Raw genomic sequence first — 12,588 nt, 5'->3', positions numbered from 1 at the left:
CTGGCAAAACCAATCCTCTTTTAAAAAGCATGTATACATATATTACACATACACACAGAGCTTACTCTGCTAGTTACACTCTACCACTGATTCTCAATGTCTAGGAAGAAATAGAATACAGTCAGCTTTCCAGCATTTAAATGTATATATTGACTAGACATTTAAATAGTTGAAAAAAGTTTCAATCATACATCTATTGTAGTGTTGTTGCTATAGAAACATGAAACCAAGAGTTGTACAAGGGACCTTTAACCTTGTTAAGCTGGTCGTTGGGTTTAGAGTACTAAACCAATTTTGGTAAATATTGATATAGTATGAAATGAGGTAAATAAACGAGAGAAGAGAAAAGAAAAGAGAAATGAAATATGGGAACAGTGACAAAGATATAGAGGATGAGAGAGAGAGAGAAAGACAGAGAGAGAGAGAGAGAAAGACAGAGAGAGAGAGAGAGTGAAAGTTTAAAAAACCAAAGAATGGCTGATAGTACATGAGTTTTGTATGATATAGGGGTATATGTTACAATTGTTCCTCAGGTTTTTGTCAACTAATCATTCTTATGTTACACTTAGCCTCACCTTTTTGAATCTTGTCAGGTATTTTTCAAGAAATCCATGAGGTGTATGTATTGTATGTGTTTGCATGTGTTTATGTGTCTGTATGTATGTATACATAATTTCGTGTGTGTGTTGATGGTGATGGTAATAGCAGTTAATTTTCCAACTGGACAAAGGAAACTATGATTCCATTGCTTTTTCCAATACTGAATATATATTATATACACAAATACACAGACACACACATCAACTTCATCATCATTTTTTAATGTTCAGCTTTCTATGCTTGCGTAAGTCAAATAGAATTCATTCACCAGATTATCTACTGTCTGATGCACTCTCTACTAGTAACATTCGATTGTTCCCACATATATATTTGTGTGTGTGTGTTTATATATATTTGTCTATGTATAACTGGTACTCCATCGCTTATGACAACAATGGAACAGCCTGCTCATGAAATTGGCATGCAAATGGCTGAGCACTCCACAGACATATGTACCCTTAACATAGTTCTCAGGGAGATTCAGCATGACACAGAATATGACAAGGCTGGCCCTTTGAAATACAGGTACTACTCATTTTTGCCAGCTGAGTGAACTGGAGCAACTTGAAATAAGGTGTCTTGCTCAAGGACCCTAACCACTAAGCCATGTGCCTTCACTGTCTGGATGTATATATTGTGAGGAATGGGTGGATAAGGTGACTGAAGTAGTTAGAATATGTGATAGGATTATTAAACTAAGAATAGTTTTGTATAGTGTAATACTAACATTTATTTCTGCACATACTCCACACACCAGAGTGGCAGATGAACGGAAGGACCATTTCTATGAATCCTTTTTACAGACTACCTCTATGATGAAAGACAAAGACGTTTGTATGGCTGGTGATTTCGATGGTCATGTTGGGCAGCACTCCAATAGATTTCATGGTGTGCATGGAGGTTACAGTTTTATTGGTAGGAATGAGAAGGAAACAAGGCTGCTGGAGTTTTGTGATGCAGATGACTTGCTAGTCTGCAATACTAACTTCAGGAAAACTGCCAGATATCTGATCGCCTATAAAATTTGTTGAGCACATAAGCCAAATTAACTACATTTTCACCAGAAACATGGATAGGCAGATGCTTTTCAATGCAAAGTCCCTTGTGAGTGAAGAATGTTCAACACAACATAGGTTAGATCCTTCAAACAGCCATAGATTTAGAGACGTTCTAAATGAAGCATTTGATGAAAAGGAGGAAGAGATAGAATGTAAAATAGAGGACAACTGAAAGTTCTTACAGGATAACCTACTGAAGGTGACAGATAAAATTAGTAGCAGGAGCAAAGCTTCTACCTAACCAAAGGTGACATGGTGGTGGAACAATGAAGTTGACAGGGCCATAAAACAGAAGAGATGAGTTTGGAAAAAGTGAAAAAGTGGAAGTAGCAAAGAACTAACTGGTGGTAGCTAAAAGGCCGAAAGAATCATGTTTGCCAATGTCTTACAGTGTGAAGATCAGAGACTTGAGAAGTTTGGGATTGCTGGACCATGTATCAGAGAGAGTCAAAATGTTAAGGGAAAGAAGTGTATATGGATGGATAATATGTTTGCTTTTAGTGACTCTGAAAAGAAAGAGGGGTGGAAGGGCTACAGTGACAGGTTATCAAATGTAGAGAATGTATGGGAAAAAGAATGTCTTCCTAATGTGAACCCAACAGAGGCACTAGCTATCCTAGTTGGCAGCAGTATGATAGATAAAGCAATTAAGGATATGAAAACAGAGAAAGCCTCTGGTCCATTGGGTATTACCATTGAAATGCTTAAAATATCTGGCAGTGTAGGATACAGTTAGATTACCTGTATAGTTAATCAGGTTATACAGAAAGGAATCATTCCCAATCACTAGAGTAGCAGCATTATAATCAGTTGTTAAAAGGGTAACAAGAAATGCCTTACATAAAAGTAATTACAGATGTATCAAATTACTGGACACATAACTGTATGTATGTGTGTGTGTGTGTGTGTGTGTGTGTGTGTGTATCTATATGTATGCATATGTACATATACATACATATATATATATATATATATATATATATATATATATATATATATATATATATATATATATATGTATATATAGGATTACCTTAGGTTTCCCGTCCATAAAGGGATTAGCCTTATGGTTTATCGTCAGATCAAAAAAAACCTGTTGGCTCATGACCTCTTCAAAATATGGTGGGAGAAATTGGGGTAACAATTGGGGATTATCTCCCTTTGCTATTGGCTATCGACTCCCGGCTACTCCACTAAAAATATACCCACACCAACCAATGAGTTGTACACCCGTATGCTGCTGGAAAAGATAATGGACGTGATTAGGCATATGAGGTGGAAAGCGTTCTACTACAACTTAGCCACACCATCCCCAGAGAGCAACAACTATGGAATTAGATCGAGAAGACACCCACCCAAAATCAAGGACCTTGAACCCTTTGAGGAGGATCTGCTGGGCATCATTCCCAAACTGAAATTCCATAAGTCCTCTTGCTCCTTTCCAACACAAGCTCCAGACCAACATTAGATTGTTAAAAAACTCGGATAGGTCCCTAATCTTCTCTGATAAGGTGAAAAACTTATATAGGATAGACACCCTAGATTATGACAGACTACTAGAAAGCAATATCACACAAAATTATAGGCATGCTTCCCCACACACTTATAACGAACAAATGAAGTGACCACATGGTTTAACACTGACAAAGGAAAAGGCAGAGCAAGGTTAACCCAGTTTAATATAGTGAACTTTTATCCATCTATATCAAAAGGACTTCTGGCCAAGGTACTTTCTTTCACTAGCGGCTTCACTAACATTAGTGACAGAGATTTAGAAGTTATTTTGCATGCCAGAAAGATAGTGCTGTTCAACAAAGGTTTGGCATAGGTCAAGCAATCTGACCTCATAGCAATAGGAGCCTATGACAGCACTGACATATGCGACCTCATCAGGTTGTATATCCTAGATGCCCTCAGCAATCAGACCCCATGCTGACATATGCCACCACATTGGGTTGTATATCCTAGATACCCTTAGGAAAAAGTTACCTTCTGTCCTTTTTGACTTTTACAGAGATAATGTCCTTGACCATCTGTAGGGAGACAAGCAAGCATACACTAGACAGGCTTAGAAAAAATCTAATCAGCACGCTTGCCTCCATAGGAATTGAAAATCACCATAGAGACCAACCTCACAACCACGAACTTCTTAGATGTCATGCTTGACTTGGGCTCCAATACCTACAGGCCCTACCGCAAACCAAACGAGAGGCTAACATACATCAACACAGCCTCCTGCCACCCACCCATCATGTTCAAAAACCTGGTAAAGGGTGTTAGTAAGAGGATCACAAACCTTTCCTCCAACCAAGAGATTTTTAACGCAGCGGCCCCGTACTATAACAAGGTCCTAGCCGCCAGTAGATTTAGGGACCAGATCTTCTACATGCTGGAACCTAACAACCGCAGAAGGAAGCACCACAGAAATACCATTTGGTTTGTCCTACCCCTTCACTCTTAACACAAAAACGCCCATAGGTAGAATATTTCTTAAATTAATAGATTAGCATTTCACTAGCTCTCATAGGTACAGGCTCATTTTCAACAGGCACAATATTAGAGTCTCATTTAGCTGTGCCTCTAATATTAAAAACATCCTAGTTAGCACCCCTAAGCCACAGGAAGAGGCAGGATGTTCATGCAGGGACCACAACAGTCGGAGGCCACAGCAAAACCAAAGTTGTCATCTATCAAGCCAAAGTACTAGCAAACCCTAGCAATACCACTGGCAGAAGCAGTAGCAGCTGTAGACACAAGAACAGAACCAGCAACACCACCACCATCACTACAGTTAACAACATTAGCAACTATAGCAATAACAGCACCAGCAACAGAATTGGTAGTCTCCCCAACAGCAACAACACTAACAATAACAGCTGCATTGCCATCAACATCAGCATTACCAACAACTTCCCTAACGTCCACAGTAGCAGAACTGACAACCCCTATAGCAGCAGCAACAGGTCCAGTGCCACTAACAGCTATAACGGTAATAACAGCAGCAGTAGCAACAGTGGCTCTAGCAGAAACACCATCGAAACCATGGCTCTAGCAGCAATGGCAGCTCTCTCACCAATGACGAGGATCACAACAATAACAACAGTACCTTCACCATAACCGGCAGTGGCAGTTCCATTGCCAACACCAACACCACCCCCAGCAACGACAACACAGGCAGTCCCAGCTCCAACAACAACAATGTCAGTGGCAGCAGTTACAACAATAATAGCAACACCTGCAGGTACAACACACACCCACAGAGATACATTGGATGTTCTGGACAACACACACCCACAGAGATACATTGGATGTTCTGGACAACACACACCCACAGAGATACATTGGATGTTCTGGACAACACACACCCACAGAGATACATTGGATGTTCTGGACAACACACACCCACAGAGATACATTGGATGTTCTGGACAACACATGCCCACAGAGATACATTGGATGTTCTGGAAACTCTTTCAAGCAACGTCACTTCAACCACAGGTCTTCCTTCAGAGTTCTGGAAAGGAGACATGTAACATCACTGGCCAGCCACACCTGGCAATTAGGTGACGATGGGATTCCTTAACTCCAGAGCAGAGATACATTGCATGCTCCAGGAACTCCTTCAAGCAATGTCACTTCAACCACAGGTCCTCCTTCAGAGTTCTGGAAGGAGATACATAACATTGCCGGCCAGCCACATCTGGCAACTAAGAGACGATGGGATTCCATACTCAATCTCATGAAAAATCCTTGAGAACCCAGGCCCCTACATCAACGGGATGAAGCATTGTAAGTTATGCATAGCTGAATGAACAAGAAACCTAAAAGACTCGCTCAAATCAAGGAACATCCTTAACTCCAGAATGGAGATTTTTGGGCCATGTTTACATTTCAGAAGGTTCCTGCTAGTATTTTGGAGCCCACAAGATGGTGGCACCACCGGAAGTCGATAGCCAATAGCAAAGGGAGATAATCCCCAATTGTTACCTTTGAGTAGTGATGCATTTCCTCCCTCTAAATTTTGAAGAGGTCTAAAATGTGGGTGTTAAGGCCCCTATTAGGGGAGTCTTAAAGTCAACCAGAGAAGTCGAATTGTTGGGAATCTTTTTTTTAACTTGTGTCTTATATCGATTGTTCAAATTTCTTTGAAATCGGAAATATATGAATGTTCAATGGGTTTGTAAAAGAGAGCAAAGCTACAGGAGAGCAAAAGATGAATGATCACGATAATGTCAGCTACCCTACCCTAGTCGTTACTACTCCCCAATGTAGGATACCTCACCATACAGGTGACCGGCACAGCTGTAAGATGCATTATAGATCTATAGCAATTAGAAGGGTGTGACCCAACTCAAATAAACATCAACAACTGTGTGACGTGAGGGCTAAGGGGAAATGAAAGTGTCATCTCTGGAGTTTGCCAATGATCACTATGCCGATAGGTAACTGAACAGAATAAATTTGCAATCTATAAATCTCTTTGAATGATCAATCACTGATCTGGAAAGGCCTTGAAATCAATGTTACCATCTGGGGACTATCTCTGACCCAGTGATAATAAAAAGACTCAAAGGAGGTCTGCAACCAAATAACTTTACTCAAAATAACACTTTGCAACCGAATCAGTGGAGGCAAAGATGCCTCTCCTTTCCTTGACAATTTATGCACCACATTACCCAGTGTAAGCTAGGGACACATAAGAAGTGCAGCAACATCAAAGGAAGGCTAACTAGGAAGTCAGATTTTGTATGTGGCAGATGCTCAGGAGCAATAAACACTGAAATTGTGCAGAAAACAACCTTTGCCACACTCCAGGGAGAAAAACTAGAAGTAGTTGATAGCTTCCGCTAACTAGGCGACCAAGTTAGTAGCGGGGGTGGGTGCACTGAAAGTGTAGCTGCAAGAATAAGAATAGCCTGGGCAAAATTCAGAGAGCTCTTACCTCTGCTGGTGACAAAGGGCCTCTCACTCATGTAAAAGGCAGACTGTATGATGCATGTGTACAAACAGCCATGCTACATCGCAGTGAAACATGGGCTGTAACTGCTTAGGACATGTGTAAGCTCACAAGGAATGAAGCCAGTATGCTCCGATGGATGTGTAATGTCAGTGTGCATATACAACAGAGTGTAAGCACTCTAAGAGAAAAGTTGGACCTAAGAAGCATCAGTTGTGGTGTGCAAGAGAGACTATTGCGTTGGTATGGTCATGTGGCGAGAATGGATGAGGATAGCTGTGTGAAGAGGTAGACCCAGGAAGACCTGTGATGAGGTGATGAAGCACGACCTTTGAACATTGGGCCTCACCGAGGCAATGACTAGTGACCGAGACCTTTGGAAATATGCTGTGCATGAGAAGAGCCGGCAAGCCAAGTGAGACCATAACCCGTGGCCTTTACAAGGGGTGTAGCCAGCCCACTTATGCGTACCTTTTCTTCTTTGGACACAAAACTCTGCTTGTGAAGACCAGTTGAAGCAAGTGAAATTGAAATCAAATCAATTTCAACAACTGGCACCCATGCCAAGCTTCCTTCATTGGACACTAAACTCTGCTTGTGAAGACCTGTTGGGGCAAGTGAAACCGAAATTGGACTAAATTTGATGACTGGCACCCATGCCAGTGGAGCGCTGACAACTCCATCTGAACGGGGTCACTGCCAGAGCAGCTGTCTGGCTTCCGTGCTGGTGGTATGTAAAAAGCACCATTTGAGCGTGATTGTTAGCAGCGTCGCCTTACTGGCACGTGAACAAAACATTCGAGCGAGGTCGTTGCCAATGCCACTGGACTGACTCCTGTGCAGGTGGCACATAAAAAACACCATTTGAGCATGGCCATTGCCAGTACCACCAGAGCGGCCCTCGTGTCAGTGGCACGTAAAAGCACCCACTACACTTTCAGATTGGTTAGCATTAGGAAGGGCATCCAGCTGTAGAAACTCTGCCAGATCAGATTGGAGCCTGATGCAGCCATCTGGTTCGCCAGTCCTCAGTCAAATCATCCAACCCATGCTAGCATGGAAAGCAGACATTAAACGATGATGATGAAGATGCTGGTTGCAGCAATCACAATTTACATACATCTCAAAGTAAACTCTTACACTGTTGTACCATTGAATTACAAATAATGCTCATCTTGTATCTTTGGGTGATTCTACAGCTTTCAAGACTACAATTGTATTCATCTTGGCTTATGAAAAATGACTAAATTGTGGAGGTTAAGCCCCCATTAAGGGGTCTTACTAACTTCCTAAGAAGTTGAAATTTTAGGAATATTACTTCATTTGTGTCTAATATCTATGGTTAAAATTTCATCAACAGCAAAAACATATGAATTTTCATGGGGGTTATGGCCTCATTAATTCCTCCCACCACTTTCAAACACGCATTACATCTGTCTTTATGCATAGAATATAATTTCCAAATTTCATAAAGATCCATTCAGTACTTTTGACCTTATTTTGAATCATACAAGATGACTAAAATTTGGGAGTTAAGGCCCCCATTAGGGTGTCTTAGAATCCTCATGAGAAGTTGAAACTTTGGGAATACTTTTTGATTTGTGTCAATTACCTATGGTTGAAATTTCATCAACATTGGAAATTTATGAATTTTCATGGGGGATTCTTCCCCCTTTAAGCCCCCTCAAATTCAAACCAAACACACTGCATTATACCCACCCTTATGCATTGAATCTAAGTTCCAAATGTCATAAAGATCCATTCAGTAATTTTAGTCCATGAAAAAGGACTAAACATTGGGGGTTAAACCCCCCTTTATGCCCCCTCAAAATTGTATGAAACATACAGCATTACCCTTCTCCCTAGGCTTGGATTTTGTGTTCCAAATTTCATTAGGATTGGTCCAGTAGTTTTTGAATCTATAAGTAACACATGAACACACAGACATTGACTGTTATATATATATATATATATATATATATATATATATATATACTAGCAGAAATACCCGGCGTTGCCCGGGTTAAAGAGAATAATGAAATCTAAAAACGCTGTCTAGACTACGCATCATCTTTATATATAGAGATGTATATACACACACGCACCCAAACACACGTATATATATGTATATCAATATAAATATATGAAAGTCAATGAAGTTTCGTAAAAGAAGGTGATCATGTACATACTTTCTTGCTGTTGTGATTATAACACCTCATTGTAAACTATGTTCCTTGTTTTCCCTTGTGGAGCATATACAAATAGGTTTTTTGTTGCTGCCCACTCTTGAGCAGCCAACATACAGTTGTCCATGTGAGAAGCAGGGCTCTTCCAAGAGAAGACCAGCTACAGACAGTGTTTGACCCTGATATTTGTTTATGGACATGGCAAAAGTCACACGAAGGGGGAATTGTAGTCTTCTGAATGTAAAAGGAATGTCTGCTCCTGATGGAGTAAGAGGAATTCTTGGAATAAAGACGTCATCCCCTTTTGCACATCCAGAAAGAATGGTAGCCTCAATAACGTGTGACATCATTTTCTAAATAATGCTCATCTGTTATGTTCGGGTAAAAATTTCATCAACATCAAAAATATATGAATTTTCATGGGAGTTATGGCCGTTATGCAAAGAATATAATTTCCAAATTTCATAAAGATCCATTCAGTACTTTTGACGTAGTTTTGGATAAGAAAACAAATGACTAATGTGTGTGTTTCTGTGCATGTGTATGTGTGTGTGATGGGTGTATATATGTATAGATATCTGTATGCATGTATATATGTATATATATTACATGTACATCTATATATATATATATATATATATATATACATCTACACATATGTATACATATACATGTATGTATGGATCTATATATATATACATATACGTGTACATCTATATGTATACATATACATCTCTCTCTCTCTCTCTCTCTCTCTCTCTCTCTCTCTCTCTCTCTCTTTCTCTCTCTGTGAAAGTATCTGTCACTACAGTATCGAAATGTGATTGTTTCAGTTAGTGGAATAGTTTCATTTTTAAAGTGAAAGTATTTGACATCAGTGTTTTTGTTTCACTTTTGACACGTAATACTTAAATAGTGGAGGAGATATTATGTTGCCGTGTGCTCGAACTCTGCAAGAAGTTAATATTTTTTTTTTGACTAAAACACAACTGGAACCTTAAGTAAGGCATGTGTAAAATTTGAATGAAATTGGTTGCGTAGTTCTCGAGTTTTAGGGATTCACACAGACAGACAGACAGACAGACAGACACACATTCTCATTTTTATATATATAGAAGATATATATATATATAGTAGTGGGGGTGGGTGCGCTGAAAGTGTAGCTGCTAGAATAAGAATAGCCTGGGCAAAGTTTAGAGAGCTCTTACCCCTGCTGGCGACAAAGGGACTCTCACTCAGAGTAAAAGGCAGACTGTATGACGCATGCGTACGAACAACCATGCTACATGGCAGTGAAACATGGGCTGTAACTGCTGAGGACATACGTAAGCTTGCAAGGAATGAAGCCAGTATGCTCCGTTGGATGTGTAATGTCAATGTGAATACCCGTCAGAGTGTAAGTATCTTGAGAGAAAAGCTGAACATTAGAAGCATCAGTTGTGGCGTGCAAGAGAGACGATTGCGCTGGTATGGACATGTGGTGAGAATGGAGGAGGATAGCTATGTGAAAAAGTGCCACACCCTAACAGTTGAGGGAACCCGTGGAAGAAGTAGGCCCAGGAAGACTTGGGCTGAGGTGGTGAGGCAAGACCTTCGTACATTGGGCCTCACCGAGGCGATGACTACGGACCGAGACCTTTGGAAATGTGCTGTGCGTGAGAAGACCCGGCAAGCCAAGTAAGATCGTTGCCAGTGCCCCTGGACTGGTTCTTGTGCGGGTGGCACATGAGATGCACCATTTTGAGCGTGGCCGTTGCCAGTACCGCCTGACTGGCTCCTGTAGGATTTTCGAGCGAGATCGTTGCCAGTGCCCCTGGACTGGCTTGTGCGGGTGGCACATAAAAGACACCATTTCGAGCGTGGCCGTTTTCGTGCGGGTGACACGTAAAAGCACCCACTACACTCTCTGAGTGGTTGGCGTTAGGAAGGGCATCCAGCTGTAGAAACTCTGCCAAATCAGACTGGAGCCTGGTGTTGCCATCCGGTTTCACCAGTCCTCAGTCAAATCGTCCAACCCATGCTAGCATGGAAAGCGGACGTTAAACGATGATGATGATGATGATGATATATATATATATATATATATATATATATATATATATATATATATATATATATACAGATATATATATATATATATATATATATATATATATATATATATATATATATATATATATATGTATATGTGTATATCTAGGTGTGTGTGTGTGTGTGCCTTTGTGCTTGTTCCCCACCACAATTTGACTGCCAGTGCTGGTTTGTTTATGTCTCCGTAACTTAGAGGTTCAGCAAAAAGATATTGATAGAGCAAGTACCAGACTTAAAAAAGGAAAAACGTATTGAGGTCAGTTTGTGCAACTGTACTTTTCAAGGTGTTGCTCCTGCATGGCCACAGTTTAATGACTGAAACAAGTAAGAGATAAAAAGATAAAAGATATATACACATACACACATGATATATATACTTATATATAAAGGGCATTAACTGTGTATTAATGCCTCACGCTTCGAGGGACTAAATAAGTCAAAAACTACCAAAAGAATAAGCAACATATTTACTGAAAGCGAGGGAATGCAGCTTTCAAAATTTATCTCTTAAAAACATTTAACTCAACGGTAGACCACTGGTTTCTCAATCAAATACAGAAAAACTGTGAAGTAACCTGTATTCTTTTGTTCATCAGTACACGTATGGTCAAGATACATAAAAAATAAACAAGAATCAACCTACCACGATGTAGCCATCACAGTACGACGACTTTCGTCCATAATTATATATCCATGAAAGAGATTTGAATTTATCCGGTTGCATCTCAGTAACATGTGCTTATACAGAATAATATTCAGCACTGAATATATTCTAATTATTTATAATATAATATAGGATAAATTCTTTATAATAATTTATCAAGTAGTCAGCGAGAAAAAACCCTCAAAAATGACTACTTGATAAATTCTTATAAAGAATTTATCCTATATTATATTATAAATAATTAGAATATATTCAGTGCTGAATATTATTCTGTATAAGCACATGTTACTGAGATGCAACCGGATAAATTCAAATCTCTTTCAAGGATATATAATTATGGACGAAAGTCGTCGTACTGTGATGGCTACATCGTGGTAGGTTGATTCTTGTTTATTTTTTATGTATCTTGACCATACGTGTACTGATGAACAAAAGAATACAGGTTACTTCACAGTTTTTCTGTATTTGATTGAGAAACCAGTGGTCTACCGTTGAGTTAAATGTTTTTAAGAGATAAATTTTGAAAGCTGCATTCCCTCGCTTTCAGTAAATATGTTGCTTATTCTTTTGGTAGTTTTTGACTTATTTAGTCCCTCGAAGCGTGAGGCATTAATACACAGTTAATGCCCTTTATATATAAGTATTTATATTTATGATGAAATGATGAATTTTTTCATTACGAAAATTTTTCGTTATTTTTTCATTTTTGAGGTTTTTCCACGCTGACTACTTGATAAATTCTTATAAAGAATTTATCCTATATTATATTATATATATATATATATATATATTTAAGTATATATTTGATGTATATACTCTCTTTTACTCTTTACTTGTTTCAGTCATTTGACTGCAGCCATGCTGGAGCACCACCTTTAGTCGAGCAAATCTCCCCCAAGACTTAATCTTTGTAAGCCTAGTACTTATTCTGTCTGTCTCTTTTGCCAAACCACTAGGTGACGGGGACATAAAGACACCAGCATCGGTTGTCAAGCAATGCTAGTGGGACAAACACACACACATATATATATA

At 39.4% G+C, this 12,588-nt stretch overlaps 2 protein-coding genes across 3 annotated transcripts in view; one reads left to right on the top strand and one right to left on the bottom strand.

The window, feature by feature from the left end:
- The window catches only part of LOC106881292 (tetratricopeptide repeat protein 16), a 148,630-nt gene that overhangs the window by 83,624 nt on the left and 52,418 nt on the right, over positions 1-12,588 (top strand). The window lies entirely within an intron of this gene.
- Positions 1-12,588, bottom strand: part of LOC149136614 (uncharacterized) — a 50,017-nt gene that overhangs the window by 33,245 nt on the left and 4,184 nt on the right. The gene's annotated exons all lie outside the window — the stretch shown is intronic.

This window comes from Octopus bimaculoides, chromosome 3 (assembly GCF_046866305.1).
Source record: "Octopus bimaculoides isolate indiv1 chromosome 3, ASM4686630v1, whole genome shotgun sequence".
Taxonomy (NCBI): domain Eukaryota; kingdom Metazoa; phylum Mollusca; class Cephalopoda; order Octopoda; family Octopodidae; genus Octopus; species Octopus bimaculoides.
Note: the sequence above shows the minus strand (reverse complement) of the source record. Positions and strands in the feature narration are given on the sequence as shown.